At 37.3% G+C, this 19,471-nt stretch overlaps 1 non-coding gene across 1 annotated transcript; it reads right to left on the bottom strand.

Annotated features, from left to right (window-relative positions):
* Positions 1–18,259: 18,259 nt before the first annotated feature.
* On the bottom strand, positions 18,260–18,366 carry LOC136221127 (small nucleolar RNA R71). Its single transcript, XR_010684914.1, has one exon. It is a non-coding gene; the product is annotated as a small nucleolar RNA R71 (small nucleolar RNA).
* Between the last annotated feature and the right edge of the window lie 1,105 nt (positions 18,367–19,471).

The following is a 19,471-nucleotide window of genomic DNA, read 5'->3' as shown; positions in this document are numbered from 1 at the left end:
TTTTCAGAGATGAAGTCATGTTTGAAAGAAAAGATGTCTGTAACTCTTGATAAATTGAGAGAAAGAATTTTAGAATTCTGAAAGAGATGAAATGAATGATGGAATTCTAAACTTACATTAATTTATAGGTTACTGGTATGAAAAATTATGTCTGTTGAGAGTGAAAAGGTGTCAAATTGATACCTTTTGGGTAAAAAATGACTGAAAATTCAAATTTCAGCATACAACTTAGGAAAATATGAAAAACAAAGGTGACAGCACGAAATAATCACTGTGTCGCGATCGAGATACTAGGAATCTCGGTCGCGACACGCTTTGCCAATTTAAGGCAAAGACAATCGTGGCCTATCCTTAGTCGTGGCAGAGATTTTATGAAATCTCTATGCGAGCAGAAAATTTTCCTAATTCTAATACACTTAAAATCTCAATTGAGATTTCTGGAATCTCTATAGAGATTATGAATTTTTCTTTTATACTTAACATTTTTTCCTGAAATAAATTTGAAAAACATGACTTGATTAGTTTTTTTTTAATTAATCACAAAACTTATTTGTACACAAAACAAGAAATAAAAATAAATTATAAAATAAACTAAAAATAAGTAAAATAAAAACTATGAACAAAAGGTAAGAAAAACGAAAGATTAAAAATGAAAACTAAATAAATTAATTTTCATAAAATTCGTCCACAAATTGAATTACTTGAATTGGAGCGCCTTCGTAATAAATTTTGCATCGATTATCGTTAACCTTAAATGATCGCCTTTGGAATTTTCTAATTCTAAAGCTCCATAATCAAACATTTTATTAACCACATACGATCCAGTCCATCTAGACTTAAGCTTACCTGTAAATAACTTTAATCGGGAATTAAAAAGTAAAACCTTATCCCCAACATTAAAGCTTTTAACCTTAATTCTGGCATCATGCCATTTTTTCACTTTTTCCTTATATACCCTTGCATTTTCGTAGGATAAATAGCGTAATTCATCCAACTCGTTTAAGTCGAACAAACGCTTTTTCCATGCGCTTTGCAAATTATAATTAAGGGTTTTGATTGCTCAATATGCTTTATGTTCTAACTCTACTGGTAAATGACAAGCTTTACCATAGACTAGTCTATAATGTGTCATTTCTATAGGTGTTTTGAATGTAGTACGGTATGCCCATAACGCATCGTTAAGTTTATGTGCACAGTCTCTTCTAGAAGACGAAACTGTTTTTTCTAATATCCATTTGAGTTATTTATTTGATATTTCCGCTTGACCATTCGTTTGACGATGGTATGGCATAGATACACGGTGGTGTACTCTGTATTTCTTCATAAGCGACTCAAAACTTCTATTTATGAAATGAGTACCTCCATTGCTTACCATAACTCTAGGGACTCCAAATCGACAAAATATTTCGTTTAGAAACTTAACAACTACCTTAGAATCGTTGGTCGGGGTTGCAATTGCTTAACCCACTTTGAAACACAATCTTCGGCTACTAAAATATAGGTTTTGCCAAAAGAAGGAGGAAAAGGACCCAATGAAATCGATTCTCCACACGTCGAAGATTTCAACTTCCAACATGTTTGTGAGAGGCATCTCATCTTTCTTTCCTATATTTCCGGTTCTTTGACATTTATCACATCGGATAATAAATGAACGAACGTCTTTAAACAACATAGGCCAAAAGAATCCACATTCTAATATCCTAGCTACTGTTTTACTTACGTCGTTATGACCTCCATAAGAGCTTGCATGACATTCCAATATTATAGAGTTATACTCAAACTCACTAACGCATCTCCTAAGCATACCATTGCCATATGTCTTGAACAAAAACGGATCTTCCCAAAAATATTTTTTAACTTCCGAAAAGAATTTCTTCTTTTGCTGGGAATTTAATCCATCTGGAACAATATGAGCAGCAAGGTAATTAGCTATATCCGCATACCATGGTGCTATGACACTTTTTACTTGCATGAGATATTCATCGGGGAAATCATCTCGTATGCATACGGTTTCACCAATGGGACCGTTTTCATCTTCAAGTCTTGATAGATGATCGGCGATAAGGTTTTCGACTCCCTTTTTATCTTTAATTTCTATGTCAAATTCTTGCAATAATAAAACCCATCTAATAAGACGCGGTTTTGCATCTTTCTTAGCAAAAAATACCTTAAAGCTGCATGATCGGTGTAAATTATGACTTTAGACCCTAACAAGTACGATCTAAACTTATCGCATGCAAAAACTACCGCTAGCATTTCTTTTTCGGTGGTTGTGTAATTTAACTGTGCATCGGACAATGTGTGACTCGCATAATATATGACATGAAGTTTCTTATCCTTCCTTTGACCTAGTACACATCCTACGGCTAAGTCGCTTGCATCACACATAATTTCGAAAGGTAAATCCCAATCGGGTTTAGCAATTATGGGTGCACTGACTAAGGCGGTTTTCAACGTACTAAAGGCTTGTAAACAATCCTCGTTAAAATCAAAAGTAGAATCTTTCATAAGCAAATTAGTAAGTGGTTTGGCAATTACAGAAAAGGTTTTTATAAACCTTCTGTAAAAACCCGCGTGTCCTAAAAATGATCTTACTCCCTTAACCATGGTTGGTGGGGGTAAATTTTCTATTACAGAAGTTTTCGCTCTATTCACTTCTAATCATTTTCCAGATATTTTATGTCCTAAAACTATTCATTCGTCTACCATGAAATGACATTTTTTCCAATTTAGTACTAAGTTTGTTTCTTCACATCTAGACAATACTTTATCTAAGTTTTGTAAACATGTATCGAAAGAATCTCCATAAACTGAAAAATCATCCATGAAAACTTCCATGATATCTTCAATGAAATCGTTAAATATTGCAGTCATACAACGTTGAAACATTGCGGGTGCATTACATAGATCAAAAGGCATTCTCCTATAGGAAAATGTTCCATAGGGACATGTGAAGGTTGTTTTGTCTTAGTCATCCGGGTAAATGTAAATTTGAAAGAATCCGGAGTAACCATCTAGGAAACAATAAAATGCATGACCGGCTATCCTTTCGATCATTTGATCAATGAAAGGTAGAGGAAAATGATCTTTCTTGGTTGCTTTGTTTAGGTTCCTATAATCTATATAAACCCTCCAACCTGTGGTGGGTCGCGTAGGTATTAATTCACCTTCGTCATTCCTTACTACAGTCATACCTCCCTTCTTTGGTACACAATGGATCAGACTAGCCCATTCACTATCCGAAATCGGATATATGATTCCATTATCCAAAAGTTTAGTAATCTCATTTTTGACTACTTCTTTCATGTTTGGATTTAGGCGTCTTTGCCTATCCGCTTTAGGGGGCTTACCTTCTTCTAAATGAATTCTGCATTACAATACTAGGATTAATTCATTTTAAGTCTGAAATTTGCCAACCTATACTACCTATCCTATTTCTAACAATTTCTTTTAACTTTTATTCTTGTTCTTTTGTCAACTTGTTAGAGATAATTATAGGTAGAGTATCGCCCTCGCCTAGGAAAGCGTACCTCAAATGGCTGGGTAACTCTTTAAGTTCTAACTTAGGGGGTTTTAAAATTGAAGGCGGAATTGGTCCATCTTCTCGAATCAAAGGCTCTGGAGCCTTATCTTCCATTTCTTCTTCAACTATCGGTTCTATCACATTTTCCTCTTGAACAACATCGTTAACACACTCATCGACCAAATCAAGTTTCATACAAACAAATTATTCCATAGGGTATTTCATGGCTCTATTCATATTGAACTCAATTTTGTCCTCACCTATACTCAAAACTACTTTTTCCTTCTGATACATCGACTAATGCACGTCCCGTATTCATAAACGGTCTACCAAAAATTAGCGGACAATTACCGTCATATGCAAAGTCTAGTATAACAAAGTCGGTAGGAAAAATGAATTTATCGACTTTAACTAAAACATCCTCAATTATACCATATGGTTTCTTAGTGGTTTGATCCGCTAATTGCAAAACCATATTAGTACGTTTGATATCTTCTTCTAGACCTAACTTTTTGAAAATAGACAATGGCATTAAGTTAATGCTCGCTCCTAAGTCACAAAGACAACTTGGGAATTCAATGTCTCCCAATTTACACGGGATGGTGAAACATCCAGGGTCTTTTAGCTTAGTCGGCAAATGACTTGTCACGATTGAACTACAATCTTCGGTAAATGCTATGGATGAAATTCCTTCCCAACTAATTTTCTTAGAAATTAAGTATTTTAAAAATTTACCATAGTTAGGAATTTGCATTATCGCATCCATAAACGTCAAATTAATGTGCAAATTTTTTAGTTTGTCTAAAAATGTTAAAAGTCGTTTGTCATAGTCCTTATTTCGGACTTTATGTGGAAAAGGCGGTTTTGGTGAAAATGTTTTTGCATTAGCATCAACGGGTGAACTCTTCGAATTTGCAATCACTTTTGAGGATTTTGTTGTCAAATCGCTTCCCTGCAAAATGTTAGTAGGGTTTCCGGGCATTTCTGGACCTAAATAGTGTTTTCTCGACCGAAGAGTTATAGCCTTAACCCGCTGTTCAGCACATGTTAAGTACATAGCATCAGATTAAGTTAGACCCTAAATCTGATAAATATTTCTTCATTGGAATTCCGAAAGAAACAGTAGGATATTACTTCTATCATTCAGATGCTTGAAAGTAATAGTATCCAAACACGTTGTATTTCTAGAGAAAGAGTTTCTTCTAGAAACACAAGTAGAAAGCGTGATTGAACTTGAAGAAGTTCAAGAAGAAGGATTGGCTGAAATAGCGGAAGCAATGGTGGAACCCGAATCAGTCTCACAAGATGAGACACTGGTGACATTACTAACTCATAGGTCTGGTCGAGTTCATCAAACCCTAAAAAGATTTGGATTTCTAGTGGGAGCCGATGAAATCCCAAAGAAATTTGGATTTCTAGTGGGAGACGACGAAGAGGTTCATGTATTAGACGATGAACCTACGACTTATGAGAAGGCTCTTGTAAACCTATACATGTAAACTAGTGGGAGCTCGTATGAGCCTTTACATGTAAACTAGTGGGAGCTTGGTCGTTTACTTAGTATTATATATCGACGATATTCTACTAATGGGAACGACGTAGCTATACTGCAATCGGTGAAAATTTTGGTTATCGGATAAAATTCTCCATAATAGACTTAGGGATTAAGATCTATGGAGATAGTTGGAGAAGACTGCTTGACCCCTCCCAGTCTAAATACGTTGACAAAGTGCTCAAAGCGTTTTGCACTAGACCTAACATCACTTTTGCTTTAAGCATGACAAAGTCGATTATAGGTCAATCCGAGTGATGGTCACTGGATTGTTGTCAAGAACATTCTTAAGTACTTAAAATGACTGAAGACATGTTTCGAGTATATGGAGATGATAAATTGAAAGTTGGAGACTTTCATATATAAGTCATCAAACAGATAAAGATGATCTTACAGAATACAAGTTTATTCTGAAAGAGGTACGGTTAACTGGAATAGTTCCGAGCAAGAAATCGTGACCGAGCCAGTAAATTAAATCAGAGTATGTATATATATGTAGCAGCTTCAGAAGCAGCTAAAAGGAAGTTTGGAATGCAAGTTCATTAATGAACTAAGCGTGGTACCTGACATTGTTAATGAGATTAATAATAGGGCTATTGCTCTTGCTGAGGGCCCACAGTCTCATAATACGTCCAAACACTACCTCAGTCGTTACCATCTCTTCCGAGAGATAACAACAAGAGTAGATGTGAGAATTGAAAGAGTGCCCACCAAGGCACAATCTTATAGATCCATTTAAAAGAATGCCTTACCCCAAAAGGTTCATGATCGTCATGCGAACGCTTATGAGAATGTTTTCAGAAACAATTGGCTTTAGTCCAAGTGAGAGAATGTTGGAGTTTAGTGTCCTAACTACAATTGTTTTAGGATATAAATATTAATGAATAAACTGTTTATTTAATCATTTGTTTAAATCAGATATATAGCATTAAAATGTAACTATATATAAAGGCACAAATCTTTCATAAAAAAAAGTAATCCTAAGTTTATTTAAGTAGTTATAAAGTGTTCATACAAGCATGAAGTGAGACTATACTTTATAATAGACCAATAGACTTAAAACCAACCCAAGTCAAGTAATATGTTATAGGGGTTGGCATATTACTGTCGAGACTTGCATGTAACAGTGTTTTCTGTCGAGACAGAAAGCTGATCTCACAAGCTTTAGATATTTAGATATCTAGACAGTTACATGGATCCGGTGAAGGAGTTCATTAGGATTGGGACCCGACTTGAGATAATAGCATGGATTAATTTATCTAAAAGTGTTAACTGTTCATCTCATTTGTATTAGTAGGTATAACTAATCCTCAGACTCAAACATTCGTTAATTGGTGATTCTGGATTATAGAGTCTGGTACTTTGATTCTGTGCGAGCACGATCCAACAGGTGAGAGCCTAGGGTGTGTGAGAGTAGGGTTGGGTATCACATAAAGTGATTGCAGAATAGTTAATGTCAGATTGAGCATTCATCACTCCTGATAAATGGGAGATATATCCAAATGGCCGCTTGTGGTGAATTAACTGAAATCCTTGCAAGGTGATAGAGTTAAGAGTAGAAATAGAAATATCACTTAACTTATCTTTCAGAGTAAATTCAACATGTACAAGTAAAACAGACTCTTCGCTATATGTAACCTTGACATGTTCCATGGTTATAAGGAATTGACCAACAGGATATAGTTGATGAAGGATCGTATAATACTGCACCTAATGCTGAAAGGTTAACGTCAGTTATCAACCTGACTTCTTAATTGCTCTGGGGGAATATCATAGGTTCTGCTAGTAACAGCTCGTGATGGTATTCCGTTATATATATGTTGGGATTAATTAGGATGAATGAATTTCAAAGGATATATACGGCTAATGGCAATAAAGAACCTAATGGGTCACATATGGGACTTGGAACCAGAGGACGAAAATGTAATTAGCGGGACACACTGCATGGGCCGAAATTTATTAGTTAATTAGGGATAATTAATTTGATTTAATAATTATAATTAGATTATGATTATAAATTAAATTAAAGGATTATCTGATAATATTGATTAGAGGTTTTAATGTGATTGAAACTCTAATTAATTATCCCTAACGATAATTAAATTATTAATTTGATTAGTAATATTATCTAGATATAATTAGTTATTATTTAGATAATAATAAAGTGTTTATTTAATTATCTAATTAGTAATCCTATTCCGAATAAGATTCTAATTATTTAATTACTTAACACAACTGAGATTAGGGTTTTGAGAAGTCTATAAATAGACACCCTAACCCCTAAATTTCGACAGACTCATACAAGGGGGCAAGAGGAACCGTTCCAAAACCGTCTCGGCTAATTACAATCTTTCTTACTCTCTCTTTGATCTCGTATCGATTTCTGTGTTGTTTCTTTTGTTGTTCGTGATACACGGATTAAGAGTTGTGGGCACTTCGTTTGCAACTGTAGATAGTTCTTCAGAAAAGGTATTTCATTCTATCCCTCTTTATATGAAATAACAATTAACAGATCTTGAAAAGGGAAATAGATAAAATAGATAAAATTGTATTATTCCGCTGTGCCAAGGCTTGTCTATTTTCCTACAATGCCTATAAGCCTGACATAGATAGGATTATAGATGGATAAGAACCCGACCACGGAATTGTCTATACTGAATCTGTGTTAATCTGACCTTACTAGAGACCACTAGGAGTGTGGCTATGTGACTGGGCTACAACTTTAGTCTTAATTGTCAAAAGACCTAATGCTTTGCATGACCTAGGGTATATGCCTAATCAAGCCATCACCCGAATGCATGTGAATAGGTTAGATGAATCTTGATCACATTTGTCTTTCTTGTTAGGACAATTACCATCAATCACTAGTAGAACTTAAACCCGAAGTCCTTAAACCCATACTTAGGAATTAACCAATGAATTCCCTTTCATAGGTTGTAACCTACGATAAATCACAATCTACCATGCGACTTGTTCTGTTTATTGCTTTCTTTAGATAAATATTTATTTTATTTGTTTTACAACCAAATTGTTATTCAACTCTGCTAAAATAGATAGATTTACCCTTCGAGTTAACTAATTAGGATAATAGTCTTTGTGGTTTGATCTCGTGCTTAGCACAATATTACTTGTTGCGATATGATACACTTGTCCTATTAACTGCTATATATTTTACGAGCATCAAGTTTTTGGCGCTGTTGCCGGGGACTATTGTAATTGTAATTAGTTTAATTTAGATTGGTATGTTTGTTTATTTATCTTGCTATGAACCGACGTTCTCGGAGTCATTCTCCACTATGGTTTGATCCTGACACTGATCGTATTTCTCGCAGGTTAAGGAAAGAAGGCAAGGCAGCCTTGATCAGACAGAGAGCCAACTAGGATTTTAACAGAGCAATCCCTGAGGAAAGTTGTGAAGAAGAACCAATGGCAGACCGGTCTATTATGGAGTTGCTTAAGGCGAAGAGGCCTACTGCTACCTCGAGCATCCTTTATCCCGAGATCACCATAGCATCCTTCGAGATCAAACTGGCAATGATACAGATGATCCAGAATTTGGGTCAGTTTAGTGGGGATTACCATGAAGATCCCAATGCACACCTCAACAAGTTTATGGAGTACTGCGGCACCTTCAAGTACAAAGATGTGACACCCGAATAGGTTTTCTTGAAGCTGTTCATATTTTCTTTGAAGGATGATGCTGCAGACTGGCTGAGCTCACTTTCCCCAGGCTCTCTCACAGATTGGGAAACTACAGTGGCTGCATTTTAGGCAAAGTTTTTCCCTCCGTAAAAAACTGCACAGTTCAAGAGCGACATCACATCGTTCCGGCAGTTTGAGAGTGAGAACCTGCATTTGGCCTGGTAGAGATTCCAGAAACTGTTGAGGAGGTGCGCCCACCACGGATTTAAGGTACACCATCTTGTTGACCTGTTCTACTCAGGCATTACTTCAGCTAGCCGAGCTTCACTTGATGCAGCAGCGGGAGGTAACCTTTTCAATAGGACGTCAGCTCAAGCTTACAGTTTGGTGAAGGAGTTGGCCAAGAGGAGTGCACATTGGCAGATTGAGAAGCCAAGTCAGAGGAGGGGCGTGTTTGCTATTGCTTCCCCGAGTACACTTGCAGAACCTGATCCACAGATTGCAGCACTTACAGAAAAGATGGATCTCCTAGTAGCTCAGCTGAAGACACCAGAAGTAGTGGCAAAGTGTGAGGTTTGCAGTGGCAGGCACAAGAACGTAGAGTTCCCGATGGTCATCAACTCAGGTTAATTACATCAAGCAGTTTGGACCATACAACACCCCTTGGAGGCAAAACCATCTAGGCTTCAGCTGGTCCAACAATCAAGTAGCCTTGGGACCACCAAGATTTGCAGCTCCACTACCTTAGCAGAACCAGAACCAGAATCAGGGGCCGAGACCCAAGAGTGGTATGGAGGAAAAGATTGATGCAATGGTGAAAATTCTTAGAACTATGGAAGACAGGTTAGCCAACAACGAGGCCTTCTGCAAGGGCCTAGAGACTCAGATCAGCCAGCTGGTGAAGATGAATTCTGAGTGAGCAACAGGGCAACTGTCGCCGAACAATAAGCCGAATCCAAGAGAAAGAACACCACCAGCACCCTGAGGGGGAAGGACAATCTTAAGCTCTAAAGACTTTAAAATCGAGCGCTGTTGGGAGACACCCCAAAGATGAGTACAATTTTGAATATTATTTTTGCTTTATTTAAATTACCTATCAAACTATTTTATTTATTAATTTTTTAGGATTTTCGTTCTTTAGTTATTTTCTTCTTTTTATCTTTTATTAGTTTTAGTTTTTACAATTTCCATACTTAATTAAAAAAATATGGATTTTTGGTCTTGTCTCGGTGAGACAAGAACCTGTCTCGACGATGTCGACAAGACGTCCCCGGGGGACTGCAGCAACATTTTACCATGCCGATGCGTCTCGTCGAGACACTATGTGTCTCGATAAGATGAGCTGCCCAAGACGATTCTTGGGCGGCTCAGTGAGGGGTTGGCCGAACCAACCCCTCCAAAAACCCCAAATTTCCCTAAATCAACCCCCTTACCCTTTTTAATAACCCTCCTTCTCCTACCACCACCATAACTCACCTTCACTCTCTCTCTCCTCCAAATTAATTGCTCTCTCCCTCTCTCTCTCCACCCTAACCTTCTTCCTTCTTCCATCTCCTCATCTCCCACCTACCCTTATAACTTCCTAACTCCCATCTTCCCATCTTCCAACAATTAATACTTCACCCATCCCTAACCTTTCACCTATTTAAACTCTTCATATCATTCAAACCTTCACCACTTCTTCCCCTGCATTACTCTTCCATTTCTTCATCTCCAACTCATCTCCTTCAAGGTCTTTTTGGTATGTAAGTCTTAATTTGTTTAATTTTATTGTGATTTTGGTTTGTGTTTGATTGTTGGTATTAATTTGATTTTGGGAAAATTAGGGATTTGCATGTTTTAGGGATAACTTTGCTAATTCCTCTAACAAGTTTCTCATTTTGTTTTTGTGTTGTACTATTTGTGTTAGAAGGCGATTTTTGCTTGATTATTGTTTCAATTGAGTTTTTGTTGATTAATAGCTTCTATTGAACAATCTCACTAATTTCATCTTTTAGGAGTTGCTTTTGTTGTTTTTGTTTAATTGTAGAGCATGACTTTAGTTGCTTTTGTTATTTTTGTGTGTTTTTGTTTTCTTCTTTTGTAGATAAAAATGGTAGATCAGACCGGAAGACGCCTCCACCGCCGAATTGATACACTCCCCGAGGAGTTGGAACCAATCCCGGGATCGGTTCGTGCCCGAGTTGTTGATGATCCACCCCGCCCTCCTACTGTCCCCGCACAAAACACCAACCGATATCACCCATGCGCGCTTTCACAAAGGTATAAATGTCCTTTCCTATTACTTTTTGTCGACAAGGGTAAACTGTATAAGAAAATAAAAAATTATCAATGTTCGATCCCTCACTTTTTTATTGGGACTGGTTAGAAAAAATGTGGGTTACACGAGCGTGTTAATGCTCTTTTACATACTATGGGTTGGCATGTGATTGACAGACGTTGCCGTCCTCTGTCTCCTTTTTATATCTTAGAGTTCTACACAACTCTTAAATATGAGACAAACGATGACGGGGATAAAATTTTACATTTCCGTTTTAATAACAATCAGTATGCTTGGGATGAGGAAACAATGAACACGGCCTTCATATTTAAGGAGGCCGATGTTACTAAATGGGAAAAGGATTTATCCCACAAATAGTACTTCACTGAAATATCTAGGGAGGCTCGTTAGAGTAAATCCATTGCCACGAATAAGAGTCTGACAGACCCAATGGACCGTCTAATGCTCAAATGGATATCATTTAATCTGTGTGGTCAGCGGGACGCTGACAAGGTAACTGAAATGGACCTCCTTCTTTTGTGGTGTATGAAAAAGGGTCGTCTTGCCCGGATGGCCCACATCCTTTGTAGCCAAATGGCTAATTTCTGCTTCACTAAGCGGACTGCATTTCCATTCAGCACTATCATTACCCGCATAGCGTTTTGTGAGAGGCTTACAGAGGAGTTGGCCCAAAAGCCCAACATTCCATTCTCATTACTTAGTCCATCTTATCTGCATAGAGCTGGTATTATTCACAACTCTGGTGTGTGGACTAGAGACTTTAAGGCAGGTGCATGTACAACTGGAGCCAGTTCTTCTGGTGCAGGTTCAGCAAATCTGATGCATACGAGTTCTGAGGAGGAAGACAAGGATTACCAACCGAGTTATACTGGTGATTTAGAGGAATGGTTGGAGCAGGCCATTGCTGTTGGCGAGCAGAATAGAGCGGTTATCCAGGCACTCAATTATAATTTTCAGGATTTCCGCTTAGATTTCAACAGCTTGGCGAGTGATATTCGGGGTTGGATGGATCGCCACCCCTAGGGAGTATTTCTATCCTATTTTCTTTCTTGCACTTTACTTTATGCTTTGCCTTTTGCCTTTCTGGAATAAATGCATGTCGTAAGTGTGGGGAGGAGTGCAATAGGATAGAAAACTGTGGATTTCTGCCATTTTGTGTGAGTTGCATGTTTTTACTTTTAGTGTACTTTGCTTGGCTGTGTGTGTTCGTTTATTTTTATTTTTAGAGTCTTTGCCTGTTTGTTTTCAATTCTTAGGATTTCTGAGTTTTAGTTTTTGCTTTTAGTTTTTAGGAATAAAAAGAATCATAGGCATTTGAATTTGATGCATTTGGCAATCCTGACATTACAGTTGAAATTGTGCTCTAAAAGTCTAAACGCTCAGTTGAAATTGATGCATGCAAAAACTTTTGAACAACGTTTGAGTCTCCAAAGAGTATTATTTGCCTAAGATTGACATGGAATGAGACGTTAGGTGAGGCTAGGATTGGTACAAATAACCCCTAAATTGTGAGCTAGAGCCGTAAAGATCAATATTTTAGACTCATTTTTAGGAACAATTGATCTCTTAGGTGTAGGATTACATTTATTGTCATTATGCTCATAAGAATTGCATCCAATACTGGTTGAATGTTGTGTTATAATTGAACTTGAAGTGATTAGGCAACCTAGGTATAGCCCATTGCAAACTTAAGCCTATTTCTTGTTTAGCCAAAAACCCTTGATAAATCCACTAGATAAGCCCCCTTGAGCCTACATTTACCCTCTTCTTTGATCAACCCTATTACAAACCTTAGCCTTCTTAAATACCCTTTCTCACCCAAGTTAATTGACTCAATTTAGAGTGATGAATCCTTAGGCACACATCCTTCAAATTTCCGTTAGCTATCATTGAAAGGTTGTAATTTTAAATAGAAGAAGCAACCCATTCGAAATTGACTCTTTGTCACCTCTATTCAAAAGAAAAAAAACAACAAAAACATGGTTAAAAACCAAATCAAATAAATTGTAGAGGAAAGGATAAAAGACATGCTTTAATTGCTTCCCGAATGCTTAATTGAAACACAAAACGACCTTGAGCTTGAACTATCTCACACATAGCGGAAAAAGTGCCCCTTTTTGCAAAAATTCTAACTAGTTGAGTCATTAACTTTTTGCCTAAAATTCCCTTTTTCCTACCCGAACCTTTAGCCTATGTTACAACCCTTAAAAGACATATGATCTTGTTTAATTGTAATGTGTAATTTCGACCGGATGGATGATGCAATCCAAACATGACCATTTTGTGCAATAAATTGTAGAGTGTTTACCAAAAGAATCATCATTCACACCCAAACACTTGAGTGTTAGAGCGACCACCTTTGAGCTAGCAATCTTAGTCATCGTCTTTCGTTTTCATGAAGTGTTGGTCGATAAAACTAATTAATTAGTTTTGGAGACTCGTCTGAGGTTCACTTTGTTTTTAATTGCAACTTGAGTAGTCCGAAACTGTAAAGATTATAAAAGTGCAATGGATCCTTATCTGTGTACGGGAGCTACTTGTTGATTTTTTGCTATTTTAGATTCTATCTTGCTTGAGGACAAGCAAGATCCAAGTGTGGGGAGGTTGATAGATCCCTATTTTATAGTGTTTTTAGGATTGTTTTAGATTATTTTCGCTTTGTTTTCATTCGATTCCGCTATCGTTTTGTTAGTTTTTAGTTAAATTCAGCATTTTCCGTTATTTATGGCATTTTCTATATTTTCAGGACTTTTTGAGCATTTCCGAACCAGACCCAAGCCTTTTCGAGCATTTCCGGACTATTCAGGGACCGTCGGAGTAGTTTTGGGATTCGTCAGGGACCATTAGAGCGTATTTTGAAAGCCCAGGGACCAAAACAGATAAAAACCGAAAATTCTGCCCCTTTTTGGCGCCTGTCTCATCGAGACACTAGTTGTCTCGTCGAGACAGGTCCTCGTCTCGACGAGACACTGCTTGTCTCGACGAGACGAGGCGGGGAAAGGCGCAAAAACGCCTTTCCCTTGCTAAAATCTCGAATTAATTAGCCTAAAACCTCTTTTTAAGTGTAGGAAATATCCATTGTACCCCCCGGAGACCTAGGGTTTCGCCCTATCTCTATAAATAGGGAGCTATTCTCAGTTCTTCAAGGAGATTAGACAATTAATTATTTGTTAGCTACTTTTAGTATTGTTAGGCATGAAAATGACTACAATTAAACATACTATTTGTGATGAATTAACGGTGTTTTAGGCGTAATATTACTTAAAAGAAGGAATTATAAGTGTTTTATGCAAATTTGAAAAGATTAAGGCCCTGTTTGGGAATTAGCTGTTAGTTGTTAGCTGATTACATTAGCTGTTAGCTGATTACATTAGCTGATTTGACTAGCTGATTTGATTAGCTGTTTGTGTAGACCTGTTTGGTAAAAATTAGCTGATTGATAATAGCGTTTGTGCAAAAAGACGAATAAGGGCATTAATTTTGGCACAAGAGAAGAGGGAGTCTATCTATTAGGGTTAAAGAAGTCCATTAATTTTAATATTCCAAAACGCTAATTGAAAAAGCTCCTTTTAAGAGCTTTTTCTAATTTAGCGTTTTCATCCCAAAACTCTCTCCCAAACCTCTCTCCACCAAACACTCCAATCAGCGGTTTCAGTGGTCAAACCTCTAAAATTGGTCAAAACCGCTATTTTTATCCCAAAACGCTCTTTACCAAACAGGGCCTAAGTCAAAAAGGCTGTTAAGCAGCCTGTTTTGCAGCAGCCATAAGGAGACGTGCAACCTTTAATCCAGCGGTTAAATGTTGTGCACCTGATGACGGATAGCGACGTGACAAGCAGTAGGAGCAGCAGGAAAGAGCGGCTAAAGTAACATGATGACAAGAGTGATCGATCCTTGAGTGTTCAAGGGTCAAAATATTTGAACCACTTTTAGTAATCCAGTATCAGTTGAACAATCTTTCTGTTTTGTAATATATTATGAATATTTTGTACCAATTCCTTTTTCCTCCTATTTATAGACGTAGTGGAGGAAAAGGAGGGGGTACCTTTTTGAGAGCAGAAGATAGAAGTTTTTGTGAACAATAGTAGAGAGAGAAGCTCTCTAAGAAGATTATGACTCCATTGATGGAGTCCTGTAGATGCAACTTAGGCTGTTCACTCTTTAGCATAAGTGAGTAGTCGTTTTGAACGGGTTCGGCCAGTTAGGGCCAGTTATGTCAGTCTTCTATTTTCTTATTTATGAATGAATGTTGATATATTATGATGTGTTTGATAAAGCTTTCATTCCATTGTTGTATGCATGTATGTTAGTGTTAGATGAATGATAGGGAACTACTTTCATCTTCACGGAACTATTTATCAAACGTCCAACCCCGAAGCAGGAATTTTAGGAGGTTGTATCAAGGGCTTTCTTCATAGAAATGCTGTTTTGATCGTAATGTAAGAAAGAACCAACCTTAGGGACGCTTACGGTTGTAGTATATCTTAGAATCTTAAGAACACACGAGATTTGACTTAAGTTAGCATTAAAGCAGAAACCTTGACTTCACTTTGCGTCATTCATGGATAAATAGGATGTTTAGAGACTGAAAGTAACAAGTTCCGCTGTGGCCTATCCTGTTCCACCTTTTATCATTATCAAAAACTCTTTTCAATACACTGAATCATTCACATAGTTACCACTTCACAATATTTCTCAAGATTAAGAATTCACACATCACGAACACCCTGTTCTACAATGTTTTTCTAGTAAAGTTTGATCATCAATCCATGTGGAGACGATACTCTATTTATCACTTTATTACTTGTATCTAGTGCACTTGCTAGAGTCTGTTTAGAGGACAACAAGTTTTTGGCACCGTTGCCGGGGATTGAAAGCAACAAAATTGATAAGTGTCCAATTTTAACGTTCAAATGTACACTTTAGTGCTAGGTTATTTAATTAATTTAGTGTTGTTTTGGGTGTTATTGCTTGTTTTGGTATGATTTATCTCCACAGGACTCAAATGACTAAAAGGAGCAGAATTGGACTTAACTTGAAGAAACTTTGGACTTAAGACAAAATTGGAGTTAGTCTTGCCCAAGACTAGCTGAATCAAGGGAGCTGAAACGAAAATGGAGTTAGTCTTGCCCAAGACTAAGAAGCAGACGGGCAGAAATCTTTCCAAATATGTCAAGTGCGAATCTGTTCAATTTTATCACGTTTTCAGATGTCTATTAAGGAGTTTTGAGCCTACAAATCAGGAAGGAAGAAGTCAAGTAGTATTAGGAAGTTAGAATATTTATTTTTTATAATTAGCTAGGATTTATCTCCTAATTAGGGTTGGAGAATTCCTATAAATAGGAGAGGATCTATCTCTAATTAATTGAATTTTTTATTTCAGTAGTTTTCATTCCGTTTTTAGGTTTAGCTTTTATTTTTATTTTGTTCTATCTTTCACAAGAGAGAAAGGTTGTTCTCCATGGCTATTCATAGCTAAACTTCTACATTCAGTTAAGGGTTAATTCAAGGGCAGGTTTTCTTAAGTATTGTGAGATCGTTTTACTTCTATAATTCTTCTCTATTCATGTCATTTATTTATTCGCTGTGTTTAGGGATTTTGTCCCAATTGTTAATTTACATTTAACCTTGCATGTGAAGAACTTTCTGAGCTCTACAAACCACCACGACAACTGATGTCTTAATGTCATTTATTTTCGACTACATTAAAGGCAACTGTCTACAGATATGATCAATTATTGCGAGGATCAATTCGGTCTTTCAAACAAATGTCGAAAGATTTTACCGATCACTTCATCACTTCAATCCTAGAAAGCAAAACGATGGAAGATCTCAATTATCTAATCAAAGAACCAATTGAATCCTTTAAAATATGGGTTGAGCGGTTTCAAAGAATTGCAATACAACGCTTCATCATTTCAATCCCCGATAACATACAACTATTTGATTAAACTAGGGAATCGAAGAGTCATTGTTTAGTTGAATCAAAGCATGTAGTGATTGATAACATAAAATCGAATCTTGGAATGTATTCGGAGATAAAATCAGACTGACAATCTGAAATTCCTTTCTCCACGTGACATTAATACATCAAGATTCAATTTTATCACATCAAGTGAATAAATAATTAAGTTTCTGAATCGATATCGCTGAGAATCGGTTGGCTTAGATTAGGTTCTTCTATTTCATAATGTTATTAACAGGTTGAATCTTAGTCGCTGAGGAAATGTTATTTGTTAATTAGGGATTGGTTATAGTCTTACTTAACCAATTCAATAATATGGAAGAATAATCCAAACTAATCTGATATTTGATTTAGAAGAATAATCTTTTCCGTCAATGATCAAGACTAACTGAAATCCTTGCCTGAGAATCCCTTGACTGAAATCTTCTTTACTATTTACATTCAATCCCAATTCTATTTCGTTGTTTTTGTTAATTTAGTTAATCAATCTAATCAAATCTCCCCTTATTTAATTTTATTGTCTTCTTGATTATTAATTTAGTTAAATCAGTACTAATCCTTTGGGTTCGACCTTTACTTACCCTTGTGCAAGCCTGTTACTAAGGGTTGTGAAGTATTAATTATTTTTGGTGGATTCGACACCCGTCAAAAGTTTATCTGAAAATTTCTGTGAAACAAGGTGTTTTTAATCTGTTTGTTACATAGTGCAGCCAGAAACAGTTTTTCTTACTGTCTATGCACAGAGCTGGACCACCGGTTTTTCCTATTGATCTTGAGTTAGAGAGAACGTGTAGATGAAACCAAGCGGGAGCTCGACGAGCAAGACAAAGAGAGAGACAAAGAGAAAGAAGGATGGCTGGAAGAATACCAGAACAACCAGTTCAACCTCCTCCTGAAGAAGAAGGAGAGAACAACAATCCACCATTCATGAGAATCAGAGATTACTCCAGACCTACCACGGAAGGACACTCGTCATGTATTGTGCTGCCTAATAAAGGGAACAACATGTTTGAAGTAAAAGCATCTATGATACAGATGTTGCAAGCAGCTGCGCAATTCAGTGGATACCGGTCGGAAGATCCAAATGGGCATATCCAGGAGTTTATTACGTTGTGCAACACGTTTCGATCAAACCGAGGAGTCACCGATGACGTGATAAGGCTGAAGCTGTTTCCGTTTTCTCTCAAAGATAAAGCAAAGAACTGGCTAAAGAACCTACAGCCAGGGACCATAGCAACATGGCAGGACATGGCCAGTGCTTTTCTAATGAAATACTTTCCACCTAGATAGGCCATCAAACTCAGAAATGAGGTGTCCTGTTTCGTGCAAGAAGAGGATGAATCCTTGGTCGAGGCATGGGAAAGGTACAAAGAGCTGTTAAGAAGGGTACCAAATCATGGCATCCCCATGTGGATGCAAGTACAGAATTTTTACAATGGAGTCACCAACACATACAAAATCCAGATTGAATCCATTGCGAATGGTAACCCCGAAGATCTTGAACCACAAGCCTTGTATGACCTAATTGAAAAGGTGGTAAGCATAAGTTATAATTGGCACTCAGCTAGGAGTGAAGGAAAAAGAACGGCAGATGGTGACATGGTTTCAAAGCTGACGACCCAAGTGGAATAGCTTGCCAGGCAGATCAGCAAGTTCAAGGTCTCATCCATTCATAGTGAACCACCATTCAATGATTTTTGTGATTTTTGTGGAGGGCCTCACTTCAACATCAACTGTTCTAGAGTTAAGCAAGGAAAAGATGAGCAAGAACAATGTGATTATGCTGGATACAATCAAAGGAACCCACCAAATCCATACTCCAGTACATACAATCCAGCTACAAGAAATCATCCAAATTTCGGATGGACTGGACAGCCAAACCAGCAGGAACAACCTAGATACCAGCAGCAACAAGGAGGACTCTATCAGAGGCAGCCGCAACATCACTACAAACAGCCTGTTCCACCCAAGGAGGATGTAGAACAGGACATGAAGACCATGATGATGCAATTTATGAAGTAGACACAGGCTTCCATCAAGAATTTGGAGACACAAGTACATCAACTAGCTGCTTCATCATCAAAAGGAAAAAGGGTGATGCCGAGTAATACCGAACCAAACCCTAAAGGAGATGTCATGGCTATAACCCTACGATTTGTTAAGGAAACTAATCCTCCTTTGATGACTAAAAAGAGTGCTGAGTGTGCATGTAGTTTCGGAGTTAATGAGAAGAGACAGGAACAGACTATTCTTGACCAAGAGAAGCCAGCCAAGACAGATCTTACATCTGACAATGATCAGGAGGAACTGATGGTGCGTAACGTACGGTAGAGTTTCTACGATGAAATATTTATATTATGATAAGCGCGTTATGACTATGGATGTGATCTTTCTAAATGCTCTAGCTCTACTATACGCCACAACTTAGGGGCAAGTGTACCCCGTCGTATCAAGTAATAATCCGGTTAAGACCGGGTATCGAATCCACAGGATTTATAACTACAAGTA

The sequence above is a fragment of the Euphorbia lathyris genome, chromosome 2, assembly GCF_963576675.1.
Source record: "Euphorbia lathyris chromosome 2, ddEupLath1.1, whole genome shotgun sequence".
Lineage (NCBI taxonomy): Eukaryota > Viridiplantae > Streptophyta > Magnoliopsida > Malpighiales > Euphorbiaceae > Euphorbia > Euphorbia lathyris.
This window is presented reverse-complemented; position numbering and strand designations above follow the sequence as displayed.